Below are 21,207 nucleotides of genomic sequence, written 5' to 3'. Positions count from 1 at the left end.
ATAACATTTAATCTTATAAATGATACAGTAACATGAAACTTGCAGATATAAAATTATAATTGTATGAATTAGCACAGTGCAAAAAAAAATGAAATAATCCAACATATCAGAGCATGAAACTATTGGAAAACTTTTGACACATGAAACAAAGATTTCATGAGTGGAAAACCCTCTTGGGGTAGAAAAACCACTCGTAAAGATCATTTTTATTATAACAATGAGCACCAACTCTGTACACTGTCTTCAAGGAGCACCAACCCCTGTTTCAATCAATATCATGAATCTGAAACCCAAATACCTTTATAATTACAGTGTTCTTGCAACCATAAAGTTATCTAAGTAGGGCAGATTTTTAGAAAAGCAATTTATATTTTGTTACTCTAATAACATCATAATTGTAGAAATATACTTGTGCAGCTGTGAGATTATAAGAGTACAACTGAAACAATTTTCTTATACAAATATACTGCCATAAAGTGCAGAGAAATCACATACTTTGTATACTCTGTTATTTGTATGAAATACAATAATCCTTTTTGCCCTTGATTTCCAAAATCAAATTCACACTGAACTTTTGAAAATAGATTTTTCACAATATGCAATGAAAAACCCTTTCAATTTTTTTCACTGATCACAACAAGTAACGCACAGTTTTCCTTGCCTTTTTATTTTCCTCTTCACACTCACATTTCAAATGTCATAGCTTTGATATGTATAAATGCCCAGAGATGTAGAATCAGTTCAAAAACTGAAATGAACTGTTTTTAAATCAAATCTGTTCCAAAAACAACCTTCCAAATATACCCTCGAAAATAGGGTAACTGTATTAGTTAGGATTTCTAAATAGAAACAAGATTTTTGTATAACATTTAAAAAATAGTTATAAATCTGCTCCAGAAAACTGAAATCTGTATGAACAACGAATCTCTTGTTTATAGCATATAAAACACTTGTAAAACCTTTGTTATCTAAAAAAAACAGTTATGTGACTGTAAAATAAAAGAACCATTAGACTCTTTCTTCCTGCTCATCTCTTTTTACAAGAACACAAAAGAGAAAAACATTTTGCAATTTTTATTGCTCTGTAAAAATGTAAAAATCTGAAATAGAAAAATCAGCTTGCCTTTTAATTTCCAGATATAGAAAGAACAACACGATGCTATCTTTGTCGCTACAAAACAAAGTCACCTGAAAAACATTCTTGAAAAACTTTATACATTCCCCACAAGAACGGCCAAAGAGACTACCATTCGAGCTGTCTTCTTTTGCAGTTAAACATAGCTAAAACCCATCACGCAAAAATAAGTAGAACAATCACTCTTATAGCCTCCAAATTACCCATGGCGACACCTTCTAGGGTTTGTGCAACAAAATAAAACACTATTGTTTATTCTTTTGCTTTTACCACTATGGGATTTCAAAACATTTGAAGTCCACAATAGAGTCTCGTGCAAGAATGGCAGGTAAGTTGATGCCAAGTCATTATGTGGTTAAGTTTCACTGAACATTATGCAGATGATGCATGATAGTATTATTAATGGAATATGCCAATGGTTTATCAACATGCCTTTCATGATGTCACCCTTTTTTTTTTCGTCAAAGGCAATCAAGGGTCAACATAACCTACTTGAAAAAAAACCAATGAAAAGCATCTCCAACTGCTAGTTACAAAAATAAATGCCTAATAGAAAAGGAGGGCATCTCTATAAAATGTGTTGAAAATGTTGACTAATTCTATTTGATATAGACATGATTAGAAAGAAAGGAGCAAGTTAATGCATGAAAAGAACAGGTGGTACAATTGTTCAATTTAATACTAGTGCGATACTTGATTTTGGTAGGAGGAGGTTTAGCACCGGTTTGTGTAGTAAAAGCAAGGACATGAACAATTGTGAAATGTTGTAAACATGTACGTATATCCATATAGTCAGACAAATAGAAAGAAGGGGAATTCACTTGTAGTGGCAGTTGCACATATAAGTACAGAAAGAAGAGGATTTAAAAAAAAAATGGAAGAACTGTAAGTGAAATGGTGGAGGAGTGTACCTGGTTTTGTTGACGAGGCACAAAGCTAAAGTAGAAGACAAAGGTAAAGACATAGGTGTCTATTGTACATGGAAATGAACAAAGAAGTAAGAGGCAATAAATTTTGTTTAGAAGAAATCTTTTGTATGTTTAAACAAAAAACAAATGATTGAGAGATACACACCTGAAATGGTTGAATGGATATCAAACCATTGATGAGTTTCTTGTTACGTGTAGTGAGTGTTGTTGAAGGTGGCATATGGAAGCTGTGGAGGAAGATGAAGAGTGTTGTTGAAAAACAGAAGAGAATTTCAGCAAATGATGTAAGAAACCAAAGGATTTCAAAATCTAAAATGATGATAGTAGAGCCTGAATCTATACAATTACGATTAGATGCCTCTAGGTGAACAATTTCCTCTCAAAATAAATTCAACTTGATAGTTGTTTGGATCAATATTCAACAATCACAATAATAATATCATGTGAGAGCAATTGCAATCATTACAAACTTCTTTATAATAAACCACTTCACATGTTTTAGGCCTCTTGTCTTTAATTAACATGGTGCAAAGAAATCTATCGCAAACACTATTAGTGTTTCAACTAATGTAGAAAACTCAATTGTTTGTATTTCAACCATGAAACCAAATAACCATAAAAGTAAAACCAAAAATTAATAATACTGCATATAAAAAACCTGAATATGGTCACTAAGATTGAGTGTTGTTGAAGGCGGCGTATGGAAGCTGCGGGGAAGATGAAGAGCGCTGTTAAAAAATAGAAGATAATTTTAGCAAATGATGTAAGAAACCCAAGGATTCTAAAATTTAAAATGATGATAGTAGAGCGTGAATCTATACAATTACAATTACATACCTTTAGGTGAACAAATTCCTCTTAAAATAAATGCAACTTGATAGTTGTTTGAATCAATATTCAACAATTACAATAATAATATCATGTGAGAACAATTGCAATCATTACAAACTTCTTTATAATAAATCACTTCACTTGTTTCAGGCCTCTTTTCTTTAATTAACATGGTGCAAAGAACTCTTCGCAAACACTATTAGTTTTTCAACTAATATAGAAAACTGAATTATTTGTATTCCAACCATGAAACCCAAAAACCATTGAACTAAAACACAAATTAATAATACTGCATATAAAAAGCCTGAACATGTTCATAGAGATTTTGTTCACAAGAAAATTGTTAAAAGAGAACATGGTAATGAAGCCAAAACCTAATTATTGTACATGTGATCTTGACCAAATTTTGCCATTATGCATACCAACTTTAACTCATCCATGTTAGTTGACTCAAGGCGTCTAATTAGACATAAACGTATATTCACACAATATGGGAGGAAATATCATGCAAGCATCAATATTATTATAGAAATAGTTCAAGTAATTGTTATTTCTGATAACAACATTTAGGTATAAAGTATGGAAGCACAATACCAAAATGAAAAGTATATGGGAAGAACCAGACATGCACATATATTTGCACATATATACAAATACATAATTGCACATATGCATACATAGACTTATTTGTGCAACTGATGTTACCCATGCACCCAAAAATTCTACAAGCTAGAAACAAGCTGCCATCTATAGAAGAACATGATAACCCCGACGCATCCAAATGCAAAAACCAGAAAAGAAATAAAAATGATACCAACTGCAAGACAAGAAAGCAAACATATATATCATAATGTCCATTATTGATGCAAGCAGGTGAACAAGACTGAAATAAATATGTAGATTGTGACTTTCTGTGTAGCAATATCCCTAAAGAATGAACATAGCATTTTATGAACAACAAGCTTTGAATTGAGAGAAAATTTGGATTATTTAGCAAGAGAAGAGTTAACTTGTACAAAAACTAATTTACCTGTGCAGGCATCTGAAATTGCAAGGTTAAATGGAAGCTACAAGAAAAGAATGGAAACCTTATTTCAGATGAAGAGTATATAAGTACATAGAGAAGAGGGTAAAAATTAAATGGAAGAAGTGAAAGTGACATGGTGGAGCAGCGTACCTGGTGGTGTTGGCGAGCCAACAAGCAAATGCAGAAGAGAAAAGTAAAGACATAGCTATATACTGTATATGCAAATATACCTGTGCAGAGGGTGCATTTAGAGCGAGCTTATTTTTTTTTGGTTTTTATCCTAGGAGGCATCTTGCACAATGTAGTGAGTCAAGAAATGTGTAAATCATAGAGAGGGAGGAAGTAAAATAAGATTTTAAGACCAAGTGTGAAGATAATACTGAGGAGAGTGGACCTTTGGAAGTGGAGGCGAAAGTTCGATTAGAGAGATCCACCAATTTGTTTTCTTCTTTTTTCTTGATACTTGTATAAGCATTGTTTTGTAATCTTGAGTACCTTTCAAAACTGAAAGGGGGATCTGTTGACGGGTGTTTTGACACACTCAACAACAGCCGGGTAGTTTATGTGACCACTCACCACCTTTCCTGAAAAGCAATAAATTTCAAGAAATTGACTACTCCAAGGTCTCTATAGTTGGGTCTCGATGGCGATGAGCAACTCAATGGTTGATGCAGTTGTACCTGTTAAGGGGTTTGCTGGTTAAACGAATCCCAATGACTTCCAATAACTTCACTTTTTTTGTATTTTATGATTTAAAACTCTTTTGAAATAAACTGCAAATGATAGATCAAGGAAACAAGAAAATAACAATGAAAGTAATGCAACCACAACTTAATGAACTACACAATTAGTACTCTGCAATCCAAAAAACATCAATATTATAAAAACCAACATTCAATAATGGACCTCCAATAAACCTGCAAAGTCAACAACCTCACAAATTCATGGCAAGAATATCACCACAATATCGTCTATCCTAGTAATTCTCATACACCACTTACGTACACAATATGATTCATAAAGCAATAAACATAAGACCAAAACAAGTTGCCGATTTCAAACAATAGACATTACTAAACTGTAAAGAACAAATTAATAGCACATACGCATAGATCAACAATCTATAAGTTGCTTCTTGTATTAACTTCAAAGAATATATCACAAAAATATTTTAATTCATAACAATTTGCATAAAATAATCTAAAATCTTTAAGTGGGCCTCAAATCATCAATTTGTGGACCCTTACAAATGAATCAAACTCTCCAATTTATAGAGTTTCTTGTCCTACTTTCTAGGAAATAAATCTATCTAAATTAAGAAGTAAAAGGCAAGCAGTCGTAGTTGACACGCAAGTTTTTGCCTTAGACTCCAATTAACTGTTATGAAATTGAGACTGGGAGAGCACTACAAAAACGGTGTTGCATGAGCCAACATTTCGTAGTCATGCAAAACCTATTCCATAATCCATGTACATGTTGAAGCAACAGTCAAAGTCCTAGCTCTGGTGTCATGCAAAATTTCAAAAAAAATATGATGCTATCATTAGCAACTGCCTTTTTATAGCTCTTATAATTGCTAATGATGCATGCAACCACTTCCACAGGAGGATCTACAACATACTTGATTCTGAACTTGTACTTCTTCAAAATCTCCCCTGCACTCTTATTCCTATCTTCCAATTTTCCAATTATTTCTGTAGCTTGTTGACATTGAGTTATTAAATATGTATATGTCCATTAACTCAATGTTAAACTGAGCAGGAGTTGCAAAATAATGTGCCTCATATGCATCCCATTGACGGAGTATATTGTCTTCCTCCATATATCCAACACTAGTTATACCAAGCCCAACAACTCCTAACAACTGCTCTACAAACTTCTCATACTTCTTTATTACACCAAGAAGGGGAGACCCAAGACCTGCTATATCCTTTCCATACTGTTGAAGCATTTCAATCTTCAACTCCAAAATGTATATGTAGGATTGCAAATTTTTACAACTATCTCCGCCTAAGAGGTCTTCTCTCATTATAACCTCTTCCCCAAGATCCAAAACTTTATTCAAAACTTGAAACTGTTAGCCAAAAATGTTGAGCTTCCGTTCCCACTGCTGAGAATGGGAAGCTAATGCTCCTCCAATGTGCATGGCCTTTTCATATTCTCTCATGGTGTTTTGCAAAAATAATCTAATTTTAGAGGCATTTGTTTGTTCCCATGCCTTTGTTGTAGCTGTCACCTGTCTTACTTCAACCAATGCTTTTATATCTCCTTCTGGGAGTGATGAGGTTGAAGGTAGGTTGTCATCTATATGTGTATCTAGGGGCTTACCCATCTCTACCAATAGTTGCTTATATTGTTCTAGCTGTGCCTTGACCTTTGAATGGGAGATGTGCTCCTTTTCTATTCGGCCCCTGATGACACTAGTAGCAAGTTCCAATGTATCTAGGTCTCCCCACTTGGTTTGTTTACCCAATTTGACATGTGACACCTGGTATTTCGGGGAGTCTTGACCTTCAGCTTGTGTTGGAACTGCTACATCAACAATCACTTCACCAAAACCTGTCCTTGACAAATGATGCACTATCTTTTCCTTCTTTGTTTTCCGCGGTTCTTCAGTGATGGTCTGTTGTAGTGTAACCTTTGGTAGCACTACTTTCTTCTTCTTCTTGAAGGTGAAGTTTATCCATTATGGCACATCTTTATCCTTTTCACCTTCATGTGTCATGATGTTGGCAGTCACCATGTGTACCTTTGACTGCTCTTCTACTTCGTCGTTCTCCTCTTCTTCTTGCTCCTGGATTTGAACATCTCAGGTTGATGTACCTGGTTGAATTTGGGAGGTTCAGAGAGTGGCATCAATATTTAATTGTTGTTACTTATGTAGCTCTCCTAACCTATCACTCACTTCTTCTTCAAACTCCCTATCACCTTTATCTATTTCCTCCATCCTACCTCCAACAACTATTTCTTTTAGTAAATATTCTTGGTCTTTTGGAGTTAAGACCAATCTCTCATCCCGTGAATCCTTAGGCTCATTTTGTTCCTTTTCTCCCCCAAGTGGCTGCTCAACTAGTAAACCCTGTTCATCAATGTCCATGGGGTCAATCGGTGCCTGTTTCTTGAGCCTAGTAAACTTCTTTTCTTTCTTTCTCTACACCAACTGTACCACAAGTTGCTCATCCTCCTTGTCAGAATATGACTCAATGTTATGAATGCTGACCTTTTCGATAGTGGGAGTAAATGTTTTCTTTAAGGGAGGCAATGTTGTCGATGTCGTAGCAAAAATATGAGTTGGGGTTGGCAGAGGGGTTGTAGTAGTTGACGTCAAAATTGGAGCCTGTGTGGTTGTAGTTGGCGGGGACTGAGTAGATGCACTTGTCATATTAGGAGGAGGTTGTGTACTTTCATCAGCTTTCCCTTGTTCATCTTCCTCCTTAGTGCCCTCTCTTGGCATTTGCCCAATTGATGTCCTAACGAGATGTACCTCTGCCAATGGCACAACTCCTAACCCTTCTCTTACTTCGAAATCGACAGCCTTCTTCAAAATGTCAGCCTTCCTCATTTACTCCTTGACTTTCTTAAGGAGTTCCTCAGTACTTTCTTCAGGTTGGGCAGCCTCTTTTGGGTCCATGGACGTATTCTTTCTAGAGCTAGACCTTGTCCTGCGGGCATACTCTTTATGAGACCTTGACTGAGGAACACCAGAGGTTGATTCATTTTGCTTCCCTTTTGAGGTGCTTGGTCTAACCCTCAAATTCAACCACTGTCTAGTCCTTTCTATAATATTTTGGGTTACATAATTGATGTCTACCTCCTCCTGTCCTGACTATCTTATTGGAGAGAGAGGCTTCTTATCAATTTCCTGCTCTTTATATGTTGGGTCTAGTAATTCGCCATCATCCCTCAACTCTTTAGGGAGATTAGTTTCTACTTAAAAATTTCTTATTTGTGGCACTGAGAGTCTAGAATGATTTTTCTCTTTGACTTCAAAACTATCTTGGAGGTTAGCCCAAAAATCCTCCAACCTTGGCCTATGCCCCTCATATGCCTTTGGCATTATTTATTTCAGTTTGCCGTATGGGTCATAGTACTCTCGAGCATAATTCAATTCTTTTAAGTTTAAATCTTGAAGTTCCTGCTCCGCCATCTTGGCCACCTGAATCTTGGAATAGGAAAAGTAACCAATAGAAATTGAAAAATCGACACCTGCCTTGTGTTTTGAAGATAATAGTGATTATAACCCCAACATCTTCCTGACATATTCCGGAAGTATTATTCAGTCATTGCAGTATCTGGGTAACAACATAGGGTTCCGTGTGAATCCACTGACCCCGATATATGTGGAATGTTGGTTCTGAATAAACTAACATGCCCATTCTCTGATTATGGCCATTGCTTCTAGGCTTATCCTGTAGCCTGTATCACCTATGAGTTTGATTATAACAGGGAAAATGAAGGCATCATTTATTCTTTTGAAATAAGTCTTTGCATTGCCCAGAGGGAGCTAAGTGTAATACTCCCAGACCTTCTTCTATCCTTCCTCATCACCAAGCTGGCCCTTTGTTTGTAGCTCTGGAAATTTACCTGCTCAGGCAGCTACCCAGATAACATATGAGGTAAAGAAGAATTTCTTGGTTCTGTGTACATTTATCAACTGCTTATGTATATTATCTGATAGGATTTGAGGCCAATCAAAATATTTTTTCCCTATCAGAATAGTAGTCATGAAATGAAACATCCAAGGATGGAAGTGTCGGTAATCAGGTTTGCCAAAGGCCTTTCACAACATGATAATTAGATCTCGTTAAGGCTCCCTGAAACCAGCCCTCAAAATATTTGTGGCCTTTAGCCCTATCTTCCTCTCTTCCTCTAACCAATTCTCATTCATATGCCTTTTGCTCAAAGCAATATCCCTATCCATACTTTGATGGCTTCTTCCTCTGTGGTCAAGAGCACTTCATCCCTTGTAGGGATACCAAATACAAATCCCAACATATCAATAGATAGATCAATCACTATCCTTCCTTGGGCATCAGTGTATTTTCTCGTGTCAGTGTTGTAAAACTATTCTATGGTCATTATGAACTCTGGGGCTTGAACATATTGGGGGAAAATAGTTGCTTCTACCATCCCTGACCTCTTGATTCTCCTATAAGGAGCCTCTAGCCCTAGTTTATCCAATTGAGTTCTAATATCCTCCAACTCCACATGTCCCACTTTTGTGTCAGTTACCCATCTAATTTGATCATCCAGTTTTGAAATGTAAACCTGCCCTTGGTAGTGGTATTTCATGGTTACAGAGAGTTTGTCCAGTTCCTTGCCTCTCTTACTGGAGGTTAGGTCCATCTAATTGCTCTGATTTGCAAGAAAGAACCACAAATTAGCCTATCGCATAAAATATATAAATAACATCACCCACTTCGGGACTCCAGAGTTTCGAGGTTCCGGGGTGGGTAACTCCTTCTATAATAACTGACTTTGGAACTCCGAGGGTCCAAGGTTCTGAGGTCAATATAGGCTAAAAGAGTAGGGCTCAAAACTCTAGGGTTCCAAGGTAAACAAGTTAAGAACAATAAAGGCCAAAACTCCGGGGTTCTGGGGTTGACAAGCTGACTTAGGGCTTCGGGGTTCTGAGGTCTCAGGGTAGTTTATTGAGTGCCAAAAAAAAGATGTTTCGAAACTCCGGGGTTCCGAGGTTAAAACAGTGGCCTAAAAGGAAAGAACTTTGGATCTCTGAGGTTTCGGGGTTCCGAGGTTGGAAGTAGTTCATTCATGGGTCGAAAGGTGGTCCGGATTTTCGGGGATCCAAAGTTTCGGGGTAAAAGCACGACCCAAAAAGATCAACCTTAGGACTCTGGGATTCTGAGGTTTTGAAAACCTAGGGCACTCCCAGTGGGATGATCAAAACACGCAAAATGAGAAAAAAAACAAAAAGGAAAATCTAAGCCTAAAAACTAGAAAATCTAAACTCAAAAACACAAGAAGGGAGCAAATCCACCAACCTGGTGGAAGAAAACCCACGAAGAACTCGGCAACACGGAGGAGCGAAATCGAGAGCTCACAACTGGGAGACTAGAAAACTTGAATGCACAAATGAGCTTAAAAAAGTTCATTTCTCCTATTTATACCCCCCGATACTTCGTCCGTACAGTCTCCTTAAACATGACCTCGGGAGTCTGGGGTTCCGAGTTTCTGAGATGACAACAAGAAAACCAACAACATACCTCGCAACTCCGGGGTTCCGAACTTCTGACGTCAAAACACAACAAGGACAAAAACTCACCTTGGGACTCCAGGGTTGTGGAGTTCTGAGGTGAAGAGATAAGACAACTTCGGGACTCTAGGACTTTGGGATTTCGAGACTTCAACAAAAAACAAGACAAGGCACGACTTCGGGACTTCGAGGTTTCAGGGTTCCAAGGTTGTAATCAAGGAGAAACAAAAGCCTACCTCGACACTCTGGGGTTCCGGGGTAGGAACCAAAACAGGAAACAAAAGCCTACCTCGAGACTCCGGGGTTCCGGGGTGTTAAGGCAAAACTAAGCAAAACAAAACTACAAAATAGAAAGAAAGGGGACCCATCTTTTCCAGACAAGGAAACTAATGGGGGTAGGCATGCAGGGCATAACAAGATCAATTCTTAAACCTTGTAGTGATTTGACTTGTGAGATTGTAGTAAATGTGAGCCCTTGTTTTTCAGTCTTCCCAATATCTATTGTTTCTTTGTCCAAAGTGAGACCTTGGGATTTGTAAATAGTAATAGCCCAAGCCTTTGTAAGGGGGAGCTGTGTGCGACTTCCTCGAGCTATAGGAGTTATAGAAAAATAATTTGGATTTGCACTATCCCAATGTGGCACATTTTAATGTTGGAATTGAACAACCACATACTTTGGCAAATCAGGAGGTTTAGAATTTGTATCATAGACAATTGTTTTGATTTGTCCTAAAGAGTCATTGACAAGGCCAACCTCTATCCATAAGTTTGTGATTAACATTACCTGTTCATTTGCACAAAGGAGTATCTTAGAAGGGAGTTGTTTGTCATTATAATAATCAACATTAGTTTGGCTTGCTATTTGAGAAACACATCGAGCTATTGGAAAGTGCAATTGCTTTAACATCTTAATGTTGTGCTTCTTGGTGGCTGCATTTGTCGCAAATGTATTGAAGTGTCAAAAAGTTTGTTGTCTTCAACACTCAATTGAGTGGATGATCGAGACATAAGAATATCCCAATCTGATTCGAGTACAATGACATTTCTAATTCCTAGAGGATTGCACAGAATCGTTGCTGGAATTCAGATGTGCCTTGCTACCAGAAAGTGGTGTCCAATGTAACCATAGTTGTGAAAGACCGCCATAATGTAAGGGTTGTAGAATGCAATACATACAAAGGTTTGTCCATTACTGGAGGTAGCTGACCCAGATCACCTACAAGGATTATTGAGATGCCCCCAAAGGGTTTATGTTGTTTGTGAGGAAATGCTTGATGCAATTTGCTGTCTATTTTCAAAAGCAATTTAGGGTCTAGGAAGCTCATTTCATCAATTAGAATATATCGTAACTCTTTATATTGTACTTGGAATAACATTAAAGATTGGCTTGTCAAACGTTGGATATCTTTAATAGGAATGCAAAGGGCAACATGGATTGTTGTTGCTTGAATATTATATGCAGAAACACTTGTTGGGGAAAGCACAATCAATGGATAATTCTTTACAATAGGGGAAAGATTTTGTTTTTTTCTAGTGCACTCTATCAAGTAGGATTTACCAGTGCCTACAGTCCCTTGAATAATCATTCGGAGAGGTGGGATGCTTTGATGACTTGCATAATGGGAAAGTATAATGTCAAGTGCAAGTTTTTGTTTGGTTGCCAATGGGAAAGTCCTACTGTGAGAAGAAGCTGTTTGGCGAAGACCAGGGTGGAATTCTAATTTTTTTGTGGAAATGAAGTTAGCAGCAATGTTATCAAGTTGTTCGGTGAGGTGAGTGGCATTCCAATTAAAGTTAATATCATAATCACGTCTGCCCAGCATCTGCAGGTCATTCATGTTGAAGTTGTTTGAAGCACCCATTTGTGAAAGGTACTCCCATTCATATTGCTCTGCAGTTTGTGAATGAGAGAAATCATTGTCATCAGAGTTTGCATCATTTTTTGTTGTGCAATCTTCTTCTATTCCATTTATGTGCCAATGTAAGTAACCATTCATGTGTAATAATTTCAAATTCGTAACGATGTGGTCTCTTGATGTTCCAATATCTGTAGGAATATGATGAAAGGGTTTGTAGAGGAGCAACTCACTCCAACAATAGGCTTCAAAGTTCTCATCATCCTCATTTGGTGAGAATTTAAATTGAGGGTAAACATTGAAAATTGCTCGCTTTTGTAGTTTTTGCCATTTTTGTTTTTTGCGCTATCTATTGTATGAAAATTGTTGCACTGATTGTATCAATGACACATCTTCCAACTTAATAGGTCTTTCCATATATGCAGAGATATAAGACATACAAAGTTCAGTGTTGTCATGCAAATTAGCAACACATTAGAGGATTTTCCTACCAACATTTAGGGAGAAAAAATGATGGCTACAAGCAATCAATGGTAGCTTTTGCAACATATGGAAAGTTTCTTGTGCACTAATGTCTCGATCAACCACTATCCCCATCATGAATTTTTGATATGCCAATAAAATGGTATCTTCAGTATTAGTTGCAGCGACTATTTTTTTCAGCATGTCTACATAGCTTTCTGATTTTCGTTCTGTTTTTGAAGCATATTTGGAGATGTATTGCAGAACAACCTCTTTGGAACAAACAGGTTGGCAATCAACATTTGCCTGCCATATTGCTAGCATAATTGGGTTGTGAATATTTAAATGACTTTCATTTCTTATTGGTTGATAGCATGGCTTGCAGTCATTATCAATAATCAATGTTGAAATTTCTTGTTCAGGCCATGGAGCTCTATATCGACAGTGCATCGTGAAACCTTTTTTTTTCAAACAAGTATGTTCAGAATATTTTGTATGTCGTTGCACAACATTACGTAGATCCTCATAATCTTAAAAAGGCTTAGCAGATAGAATTTGGCATGAATCAACCATGCATGGATCAAACATTGAAGCAATATGTAGTCTATTATCTCGATCAAGTTGGTTGTGAGGGTTCCAAGATGAAACATACCTATCAAAGAAGGACTTCATTGATTGCACCTCATCATAATTAGACCAATCTATGCTGTCCATATTAGGTGCACTAGGCAACCACAAAAAAACATGTACATGCGCAGATCCGTGATGTTTCGATTCATATCTGTACCAATGGTCTTTTGATTTGATAAGTTTCTCTATAACCTCCTCACAGAATAATGTAAATCTAAATGTAAGAACAATGCTGCAATGTGAGGATCGTGGACAATATTTTCTATAAATTGTTTCTTTATTGATTGCAACGTTGTGCAGGAGTTTGATGGGAACAATTTATGTAGTTCTGGCCATTTTGTATCGGCTGAACTCAATGTGAAAAAAAACATAGGCGTTCCCAATTGGTATATCATTGTAGTGAGGTCTCTACGAGATCTATTCCAATAAGCTCTAGTGCCTCGCAATGAAGCTGCAAAGCGCATCAATTGGTTTGGCAATTGATCAGAAGGTGTAGCTTGCAACCGCTCATGCAAAGCTTGCAAAGTAGTTGGCAAAGAGTCTTCTAAATTGGTCCTTATGAAAACAATAGCTGATTGTTGGGAACAGTGTCTCATTATTAGATTGTAAAGATGATATCTAAATCTAACATGCTGTCCAAATCTTTGGTCATAATATCTAATTTGGTGCAAAGCATATTCATGCAAATGAACATGTTTTGTTCTTGGTTGAAGTGGGAGTGCAGATCCATTTGTAAACAATGTTGGGAAAGCCATAGAAAACAACCCTTCAGTGTTGTATTCATTAATCGGTGAGCTATTAATTTTAGGCCAAGCAATTACATTATTGTTATCCTTATCTAGCTGCAATATTTTCTTAATAACATCTAGTTCATGTGGTGAACATGGTAGCTCTGGTATAAATGATGATGTAGTCTCTAATTCAAGTCCATCATTATCAGATGGCACCTCTGCAGTGGTCAAGGTAGGTGGTTGATCAACACAATCTTCAAAGCCATGCAACAACTCTTCTATATCAGTAGACGATTCTGGCAATAAATTTGCAGCAGCAAAATCAATTATAACATCATTGTAGTATTAGTCATGTTGGATTTTGTAATTTAATGCGTCCATAACATGGAATCTGTTTACATAACAGTCATAATTTCTCCCTTCTACATTTGTTCTTCGGACTATAACTATTTCCAAATGTTGCAATTTGCGTGGCAAAGAAGTTGCTATTTCGAAAATGTCTTGCGAGAAATTTATAGTGTGTCCTTTATATTTGTATTGACCACCTCTAGTATGGTTAACTTGTAAAATAGGAGCAACCCTTTCTATAAGTATCTCCTCCACTTGTGAAAGTCATTTTAAAACAAATGGTTGTTCACCGGGATCCATGTTGTTTGCAATCGAGAAGTGGTGAACACCCTTTTCATTATAGCATCTCGAGAAAATGGCGGCCTCTGGTTGATTCGTTCTCATAAGCATACCAACATACTTTTCTTTACAAATTGCACATGTATGTAGATGCGATAAGAGGTCAATTCTTGCTCGGAAAGCAGCCAGTGCCTGTGTAAATTCAATAGATTTAAAATGGCTTGACATTGGTGCATCTATAGCAATGGAAGGTGCATGTGTTTGCTGAATTATTGGCAAATATTGGGCATGGGATTGACTATGTTGTGCAATTGAATGAGACAACACACTTCTATGGGGTTCGAGCGCATACAAAGGATGGGGTTTGTGATCATCACATGATGTTAGAACAATCACATTTGTTTGAGACTGTGCGACAGCCGAATCTTGTACTGGTTGCACCAAATTGGAGGCCATTCTTTGATTATATCATTTAAATTGGTGCTTTTATTAAAATCTCTTCTTTATGTTGTGCATAATAAAGCCTATTCTGTTCTTTATTTCTAGCTTTTTTTTAAATTTAGAGTGTTGCACAACAGTCTGATTGGAAAGTTGAGATATATTGAAGCATGAAGATGGGTTAGAATGACAAGTGATGAAGGAAAAAACAATGTAAGTAGTGCTATTTACTGTGTGGCATAGTTGCACACTACGCTGTATCCGCTGCAGTGCATTGAAATACAACCAACAATTTTCAATCGGTAGAACCGCAATTCCCTTCCAATGGTTCTCCACCCTCCTCTGTCGATTGAAGAAGAATAAAATATTGTTGCATGCATAGCACACCAAAAAGGGGCGCACCTTGGCCAAGTGTGTTTCCCTAAGGGTATATATAGTTGCACGCTCACAAACAAATATATATGTATGCATACATACACTCATAGATACACAGAGACATATACTTATATATATACATATGTGTGTGTGTGTGTGTGTGTGTGTGTGTGCATATAAGCATATACACATACAAACATATATATAAATTGGAGGGCACAAACTTAAAAATCTGATTGTTGTATACAGTTACATATGCATATACGCAGATACATATTTATGGGAACACATATATTTACATGCGTATAGACATATGCATATATACTCACATACATATCTATCTATGTATATAGATAGATGTATATATGTAAACATATATTCGAACATTAATATATGCATACAAATACATATGCATTTATATATACAAGAATGGTGTATATATATAGCTGCACACTCACACAAAAATATATATGTATGCATACACACACACAAAGATACATACAAACAAACACTTATATATATACATATGTGTGTGTATATATAAGCATATATGCATACATATATACATATATATATAAATTGGAGCGTGCAAACTTTAAAATATAGGTGTTTTATACTTTGGCAATTAACATTGCCTAGATCCAAGGAAATTTTAAACAATGCATGGAAATATAGGTAGATCTGGAAACCCAAAAAACTTGACATTAAAATGTAAGTATGAACTGTACTAACTATGTATATGCAGGGTGTGAACATTTGAATGAAAACCAATTTGCAATAGGAGAAGAGAAAAGATTTATATCGACCTAGACTTCTGCAAGTGGAGTTAATATTTTTTTTTCTTTTTTTGAAACTATGCAAATGAATAGAGGTAATGTAAAGAACAACATGTAAACATTGAAGAGAAGCTATTGAACTGTAGATAAAATTGCAGATTGAACAGAATACAAAAAAACATGAACATATGCATGTGTATAAAATGGTTCTGAAAACAATGGCCGTTTTAGTATAATAATGAATTATTCTAGCTATGTATATGAAATCAGTGAACAATTAATTCTTGGAAAATCACCATATTTGTGTTTCTGGGATTAACTTTAAAGTCAATTGCAATATGTGGTTTTTTTGGAAACAATTTTATAGGAGATAGAATTGGAAAGCTCAAATGATATGATTGAAGCAATGAGTGAATATCTCGATTAAATGGATCTGCACCTTGCAAGTATTTCAATATTTCTTCCAACACGTGATACAAGTTCTTAAAATATGAAAAGGATCATTCTCGATTCTTTAAATTTTGTAGTATTAACAAACCATAAAATTTGTTAGCCTAGAAAATATCAAGATGGTTAAATCCGTGAAAATAAGGCTGGAAAGAAATCGAAGATGAAGAAACTGGCATCTTCAAGTCTAGTAGCTTGTGAAATTGTTTAAATAGCCAGCTTCAAGTCTAGTAGGCTGTGAAATAATTTAAATAGTCCAAAAAAAAGAAAAATAGAGAAGAAGACTACTAGTAAACAAAGATTTTACAATCGCCAAAAAATACACATGTGACTGTAAGTGCTAACCATATAGAAACAACTCTATCACAACTATAAATTGCAACAATGACACCCCTAAAAACATTTTAGGGGTTTCAAAGACCAACAATTGAGACACTCCTTACTGTCAGACCAGAGATCGAGAACACCATATTCAAAGTTGTGGATTTATCTAAACATTATGCACTGTATTTATAAGCATTCTAGGCAGCCATGCATTTGATAACTACAAAGCATGTTAGTAGCAACATAGAACTAAATAAAGACAACAGATCAAACTAAATCAAATATTTACCAAGATTGATCTGCATTAACTAGACATAGATCGCATTACACACGTCAACAACATGTATGATAGTAATATTAATGCAATTCATTCTGTCCACCATTTTGTGCAACTATTCACTTGATTGACAGTTGGACTATTCAGAAAATCAAATCTTTCAAATAAATTCTCGAATCTTTCTGATTAAATGATTTATGGTAGCTCAGATTGTTTACAGATGAGAATTGTTTTTCAGCAGCCACAAACTTGTTTACAACAGACTGAGGGGCATCCATTCCATCAAATTAGCCTCAAGCATGATCCCAACCTCATTTCTGTTAGATTAAGAGCCTTGTACTCAACAAGACTTGATCCTTGGTGGGCTCATAAAGAACCTTTCAACTCCACTAGTAAACCAAGGGCCCATTGACATTTAGTTTTATTTTATTTATTGTTGTATTTAGTCAAAGTTGCATTATACTCACATATGGGTGCAAAAACGTCCATCAATAAAAACTGGAAGCATTTAATTTGACGTGTTTGTGACACTTAAATGCATGAAAAAATAAAAAACAATTTATTATTATTTTTTAATTTTATATTATTTTATCTTCATTTTCACCTCTCAACTCCAACTCATTTGAGTTTAACTGATCAATTAGTTTTGTCTATCTCCATTATTAATAAGTTAACTTCGTAATTATCTCAATAAACTCATTTCATCAAATCTACACTATTGATCGATATCACATCATCAATAAAATAATAGCATAATAATAGATCAGAAATAATATTATTAATTATGAGAGATTAAAATGTCTCTACATAAAATCCATTTTTTTTAACAATAAGGATAAGAATAAATAAAAATAAAAATAATAATGATATGATAATAAAATAATAATACCCATTAATAGGTTTGTTAGGGTTAAACCTATTTGTTCCCGAGAGGAAGAGAACCTAAAAACTTGGCAACCGTTAGAGCATGGATGGATAAAGGTGAACTTCGATGGGGGCGGCCTGCGGTAATCCAGGCCCTCGGAGTGGATTGCGTAGCAAAAGACAGTGATGGTAGACTCGGACACCAACAATGAAGCTGAAGCCCAAGCGGATTTACTGGCAATACATTTGGCGAAAGGGATAAGAATGTTGAAAATTCACCTCGAAGGGGACTCCCAGATTATTATCCATGCAGCCATTATCAAAGGGACTACCCAAAACTGGAAGCTCGATAGAGACATCCAATTGATCATAGGTATTTTATCTTCTTTCCAAAATTATAAGATTTCGCATATCTTGCGAGATGGCAATAAAGAAGCAGACAGTTGTGCAAATGAAGCTTTTGAAATTCAAATTGGAGCAGTTAGATTTGAACCGCCCCTCCAAATGGTCACTTCTTCTTTGGACCTTTTAAACTAAGTCTGTGATGTTCTTTGTTGCCCGCGGAAATGGCTGTGGGTATCGATCTTTTCAGCCATGAATGCTTGTCAGCCAATTTGCAATGGGGAAGATTGATTTTCTCCCCGTTCGAAAGATCACGCCATGTTTTGTTGGACGATATGGCAGCGTATGAACGTTGAAGGCAAGAGGTGGTGGAAAGATAGGACCGTGCGATAGTTAATGCCGAATCAACCCTTCACACAAGTTGGCAGCCTCGCTACGATTATCAACATTAATGTCTCTTCGAACTTAGTGTTAAGTTATATACCCATTAGCTTGCTAAAGAAGTTTGGCAGTAAGGTTTATCAAAGACTCTGTTGAGATATCACTGGTTTTGCGGGTCTGAAGGAAGTGTTGAGTTGCGGTGTTTGGTGATGGAGCCCAACTTTTCTCTCCAGGCGTCAAGGACGATGGTCGCTTTCTAGGAACAAGTCTCGGACGAGAGGCTTTCAAACATGTTCTGCTTCGATGAGCCCGACTTCATTGGTAGCATAAAACTGGTGTTGGGTGAAGAATATCTTCGCGCCCAATATAAGTACCAGACCAATGTGGAGATAGCATCTTTATTTGCTGCATGGTGCTTTGAATTGCTCCGGAAGGAGAGGGTTCGATGGGTGGTGGTGTGTTGTGTGAAGGAAGAGTGGAGGGGTAACTTAGATAGCTTCATAAGGATGTGATGGGACGGGCAAGGGTTTGCATGTCCAGATGGAGTGTAGATCCATGTCAGTGAATTTAGACTGCCCCTCTGCCCTTATTTGTTGTGGGGTGCGGCATGTAATAAGGAGGTTCACAGGGCAACAACATAGGTGGGTCTTCGCGGGATTATAGATTTTTTGGAGGCCCAGGCAAGGAGGGACGCGGACAGTGAGCTGGAGAAATGGGGACATTTTGGGTCGAGATCAGTGGAAGGCAACACCTCATCTTTAGCAAAGAGAAAGTGCAGCAGGCCAAGAGGGTTGAGGAGATGCAAACCTAAACACACCATATGGATTGGTTTTCCACCGGAGGATGACGACGACCTGGATGATAATGAAGGACCGCTAGAGAATGTGCAGAGTGACCCGGGGAAAGGCAAGGAGATTGCAATAGGTAATTGAACATGGTTCTCTATTTTTGATTGTTTGTTTATAGTTTCAGTAATATAGTGTTTGGGGACTGATTGTAGCTATTGTCTTTGGTATGGTTGTAGCAGAGGATCTCTGTTTTGGTGGTTATCGTATGAACTTGCTTGTGGACTCTTAGCGAAATATGTATTTTGTTTTGAATTAATAGAATGAAACACACAGTTACTGACCGAAATAATAATAATAATAATAATAGTCTTAATAGATTTTATTGTTTTGGTCAATAATTTAATAACTAGCAATTGCACGTTTTATTTTCGTGCAACGGGAAGCTGATAGGCGGTCAAGTATGCAAGACTAAGGGCATGGGCAGTGATTTGGTAACATACAATAAAAAGCTTTTGAACTTGACGAAAACAAAATGTACAATAACAATTAGCATTAACAAAATAACATTGATAAAAAAATGTAGAACACTAAAAAGTATCATTCACAATTAGATGGTTTTTGAATAGGTATGCACTACTGTTGCACAACTCACAGTTAGATTTGCTAGTCTTCAAAATTCATATGCTATTGAAAATGGATGAACTGTGCGATCTGCGAAGAGATTTGTTAAATTGACATAATATTTGGAAAGAGTAATTAGTCGTGAAGATCTAGTAGCATATGGTTGGACAGTTAAGCAAAACATATCTAGAGAGTCTTATATTTTGACATATATATAAGCAATCATAAATAAATATCATATTTCTAAATTGTATGCATATTAATCAACAGTGAACACTCATAAACAAGATTTGGCCAACAAAAATGAAGAATTGTGCTTCAACGGCAATGGTTTTTAATGAGATCTTCAAATTATAGTTCCAGCATCAGTGGGATTTTGTATGTATATATTTCATAAAGGTTGAGATTTAGTGACTTACTGTCACCAATACTTCCGCTATATCTCAAAATCTAATTCATTCTTGAGAAGATAGCAGTCAAATTTCAAGTATGTACATGTTCCCTGCTCAATATAGATTCAGATGATATGCATAGAAAGTATCAGTGCACAATAGATTTATAAGAACATGGTTTGCTCTTGGTGATGGTAATCACTTGATGAATTTATTGGAAAAAAATTAAAATAGTACAATTGTTATTGATTGCTGGTAGACTACAAAAATCTTAACGTAATAACTTGTTTGTCTATATCAAAGCGTGCAATGTCTATTTGGCATGCATAAGCCAAGCAATGCTGAGAATTCCAAAGAATTATCCATTGTAAATGGACAGATTTTGCAATCTATTTGTTTGAAAAATGGTTTGGGTTATAAGCATCTCAATTTATTTGAAAAATGGCGTTGGTTAGACTTATTTAAAAAAAATCTTGGTTGTGGTTTGATTGTGAGAATGACGACTTTCAATGAGTGTGAGGCCAACACATTCTCTAGAACCCAACAAATATAATTTGCTTGAATATTTTGGAAATTGTGATTCAGAATGCCAATGAATAGTTGGGTTTGGTAACATTGGAATCCTTTCGCCCAATTGTTGATCTGTTATCTAAATCTCAATGAATAGTTTCATCAACGTAAATTTCATTCCTTATCTACCAAATTGGGTGTCAACCGAAAAGCTTTGTTATGTTTCAGCC

This window comes from Cryptomeria japonica, chromosome 7 (assembly GCF_030272615.1).
Source record: "Cryptomeria japonica chromosome 7, Sugi_1.0, whole genome shotgun sequence".
Taxonomy (NCBI): domain Eukaryota; kingdom Viridiplantae; phylum Streptophyta; class Pinopsida; order Cupressales; family Cupressaceae; genus Cryptomeria; species Cryptomeria japonica.
Note: the sequence above shows the minus strand (reverse complement) of the source record.